We start from the raw sequence: 4,257 nt of genomic DNA, 5'->3' as shown, positions 1-4,257 counted from the left end.
TGGGCCGAGCCTGCCCCCAAATCCCCAGGGAAACATTCAGGGCTTGACCTGGGTTTGGGCCAGGCACGAGATGCTCCAGCCTGGGACAGAAGAGCCTGTGCCGGTGCTCGCTGCCCAGAGCCATTCCCCCAGCCGGGCTGGCCCCCGCGGTCCCACCGCAGTCCCGCGGCACGGAGCCCACCGCCTTCACCCCTGCCTCTCGCCGCGCTATTTATTCCATTTTTCACAGAGCACTTGTGTTAGTGCCCGCGCTCCGCTTCTCGCTGACCTGAAACTGGATCCGGGCCTGAGCCCCAGCAGTGACCTGCTGGCAGCAGCACGCTTTTAGCTCATTTGTTAATAAGACATGTGCTATTTCCATGTTTGGAGCCGTGCCTGGAGATGGGGTTGTGGATGTAAATCCTGAGCGATAGCGGGTGGGCTGCTGAAAGCTGCCGGGAAGATTTGTCCGTCACATTGCCATTCCCTTCGGCACATTCACATGCCTCCAGCGTCTTCACAACTTCACCCGTGATTGCGCTAGATGATGCGCCGATGCTGGTGCTGGGTGAGCTCGCAGCACCGGGGCTGCAGGGGTGCGTGGCCGGTGCCCTGAGCCCCCCGTGCCCTGCGCCCTTGTGTGTCCCCCCCCCAACAAGTCCTTCTGCAGCCGCACTCGGCTTCACGCGACCCACGGCGCTGGGGCATTTTCCTGCGTGGTGACAGCGGACAGGAGTCTCCTACCATCCGTTTCATGACACAGGCAGGGGCTTTCTCTGAAGTTTCTGTCAAATACAGCTAAAACTGATCAAAAAGGTTCAGAGAGCTCAGGGGGGATGCACGCACAAATAAAGAGGTGCATTTGTATTTTCTGAGGGAGCCAGGCTGAGGGCTGGACAGGCTCAGCCCGCACCCATCCAGGCGCTGGTGCTGGCAGGGTCCCGGCAGGGCCAGCTTGGCTTGTGCCACTGCTGCTCGGCAGATTGCGTGACATTATCCTTCCTTGGACGTCTCCCTCATTAAACTCTAAAGTTTCTGTTAAAACTTAACCTCTGGATAATTTTTAGCCATTTTCTCACATTTTTTTTTATTTTCCTCCAAGGTGCCCTGGGAAGGTTTTCTGTCTATTTTAATTATTTGTTTAGCTTGGCAAAAAGGGTTTGCAGGTTCCCCGCGTTCCCCGCTGCAATGTGCTCACATCACGGCTGATGCCGACCGGCACCCTCATGGGTCGTGTGGTACTACCCAAAAAGTAGTGGCACTACCCGCAGCGCCTCCGGTCCCCAAGCTGCGGCAGGGCCGGGGGCTGCAGGGTGGGCTGGGGTCTCCCACCACCTTTTGCTGTGTCAGGGGCAGGCATACACATGATTTTATTATTTTTTAAGTTTGCAGAGGAGGTTGTGCATGCTGCGACCCACCCGCTCGCTGCTCCCGTCTCGTCTCATTGCGCTGTGTCGAAATGCAGAGTCTTCCCAGCACAGCGTCCCCGGGGACGCATCCAGAAGTGGGCCAAGAAAGAAGCAGAATTAAAAATAAATGTAAGTGCATCCTGACACGTTAACCACAATTAGAGAGGCTTTAGTACCAACCCACTCCGCAGGAAGGCAGAAGATGCTTGGAGACAAGTAGGTCACGGGACGCAGATTGTCCCGAATCAGCAGGAAAAGATGGATCTGGAGCAGGCAGGCACATCCCTGCGAACAGACAGGCAGGCAGGAGCAGGGCTGGGAGGAGAGCGCGCTAGTGCCGGGGACTGCTGCCTCTAGCATCGCCAAATTCCTTGGGAAAAACAGAAACGCCAACGGTCTGCTCCTGAGCAGAGCCGTGGTCAAGCCCTCTGTTTTGGGGCACCCAAACCCTGTGGCTGATGAGGCACCCAGGAGTCCCCAGGGTGCCGAGGCTGGGACCCCCACGAGGCTGGGGGTTTGGGGGGCAGAGGCAGAGCCACTCGTGCCGTGGCTCCCGCCTGCCTTCATACACGGACAGGGATGAGCCTGTGAGCACCGAGGCAGCTGGTGCGGCGGTTGGGTCCGTGCCATGCTCTGCCGCGGGGTCAGGGTGCCGTGCCACCCGGGGGGCTGCTCCTGCACCCCAAACCCGCAGTCATGCTCGAGAGGACATCTGCAATGGATGAGATGGAGGGACGCGTCCTGCACGCGTCGCTGCTTTCGCTGTGCTGCCCCTGGGTCCCACTGCCTTTGCTGGATGGGAGCTGGGAGATGGCCTCGGGCCTTTGTAGGGCTGGAGGGTGTGGGGTGGGCAGCCCAAAAGCCTTCCCCAGCCTGATCCCAAGCTGGCTGAGCCTGGGGCTGGGGGCTGGCAAGGGCCGCTCTGTTCCTGGGGTGCTGGCACCAAGAGAAGGGGAGGAGAGATGGAGACAGCCACGATTTATGCTGCCAGTGCAGGAGCAAAGAGAGGAGGGAGACAGCCAAGGTCAGAGACAGCACTGCCAAAATTCACAATGAATCTGCAGGAGTGCTGGAGGAGAGAGACCGAGGGCTTGGAAAGAAATGGAAAGAGGAGGGAGGGAGGGAGGGAGACAGACAGAGCAGGGCAAGGGAGCGGGGGAACAGTGCTGCCGGGGACAGGGACATGCCGCTGCTTGGCCAAAACGATTAAATGGGGACGAGAGGGACACCAAACGGGAGCCCCAAGCCAGCAGAGGAGACAGCAGGAGCAGAAATGGGAGGGAGCCAGGAGGGCTGTGGACACGTCTCTGTCCCTCCGGGCCCTTCCAGCGCACCCCTGTGCAGCACAGCCCAGTTTTGGGGTGTGCACGGCTGCTGCAGCTGCCCGGTGCCCACTGGCAGTGCTGACCCTGATCCAGCCCTGCCACGGAGGTGAAATTTTATTCCTGCCTCCTTAGTATTCACAGCATCCCACGGCAGAGCAAATGCCTGCAGCCAGCACAGCTCAAGGTGACTCGGAGGTCAGGGAAAAAGCAGCCAGGCAATTTGGGAGCCAGCCACTGGCTCCGCACCGGCGGGGAGGTCCAGCAGTTTGTGAGGACCGGAGGTGCCTGGCACATTGCGGCCTTCCCTCCCAGCACAGCCAGTCCCTGTGTGCCACGGACGCAGCACCCCGGTGCTCCCCGTGCACACGAGGACGCACAAGCAGTGCCGGCTGCCTGTGGGGTTTCTGATCCTGCAAACTGCCCCCAGGAGCTGTTGCCACAAGCAAGGCAGGCAGGGCTGGCTCTGCACCCCAGGGCTGGAAATCAGCCTCGGCACCGGGGAGGGCTGGAGCCGGCACAGCCAGGCACCGGCGCAGGTCGTTTCCCTCTCACAGGGTGCTGGGTGCCAGGGCAGGCTCAGTGCCATTGCAGGGGCAGTGGATGCCTGCTTGGGGGCTTGCCGGGGGCTCCTCCAGGTCCCTATTGGGGCTGCATCGCTCCAAGGGTGTTTTATAGCAGAAACCCCTCTCCCTCCCTCCCAGCCCCAGCCCAGGGTACCAGCTCTGCCCAAAGGCAGCCGGAGGGACAGAGCCCCTGCCTTCCACTAAGACCAGCTGCAGAGCCACACTGGGAAGAGGCTCAAAACTTTCCTGGTGATAATTGAGATCTAATTATCTTCAGCTAACACCAGGCCAACGGGGAGACGGGGAAAACCACAGGTGCCTTGTGATATGGCAACAGCTGGCACACTGTGCTGTGGCTCAGGAGCACCAGGAGACTCGCTGTGCTCTGCCTGAATATAAAGCAGAGCACGGAAAACATGAAGCAGAGGACTGACAAACTAATTTTTTTCTGGCTGGTGACACGTAAGTGCAAACACGCTGCCTTTTCCTCTCGGTGGTGGTGGCAGCGGCTGACACGGGCGGGTGGCTGCGCACCTTTACCCTTGTCCCTCTGCACAGAGATCAGATCTGAAGCTCATTTTTTTTTTTTCCTTCTGCAAATTTCCTTCACCAAGATAGTTTTATCAAACATGCCTGGAGCCACACAGGACCTGCTCACCTGCAGAGAAAGAGATGGGGTGGTGCCCCCCAAGCAGGCTTTTAAAATGTCAAGGGTGAAAGAGGTTGGGAGGAGGAGGAGGAGAGTGCTGGGCAGGTGCTCTCCATTCACAGGAACCAAAAATGAGGTGAGCAGCATCATGCTCCTGGAGATGCGTGCATGCTCCCTCCTAGCCCCAGGAAGGAATGGGGATTTATTTATACCAGCAGGTCCCTGCCCGGGAGGCCTCTGGGAATCACCTGCCCCGGAGCTGTGCAGCTGCATGCACACGGGGCTCTACAGCTCAATGCAAAAGCGAGCGAAGTCCCCGCAGGGGCCGCGGC

The sequence above is a fragment of the Aptenodytes forsteri genome, unplaced genomic scaffold (genome assembly GCF_000699145.1).
Source record: "Aptenodytes forsteri isolate BGI_AS27 unplaced genomic scaffold, ASM69914v1 Scaffold422, whole genome shotgun sequence".
NCBI classification, from domain to species: domain Eukaryota; kingdom Metazoa; phylum Chordata; class Aves; order Sphenisciformes; family Spheniscidae; genus Aptenodytes; species Aptenodytes forsteri.
Note: the sequence above shows the minus strand (reverse complement) of the source record.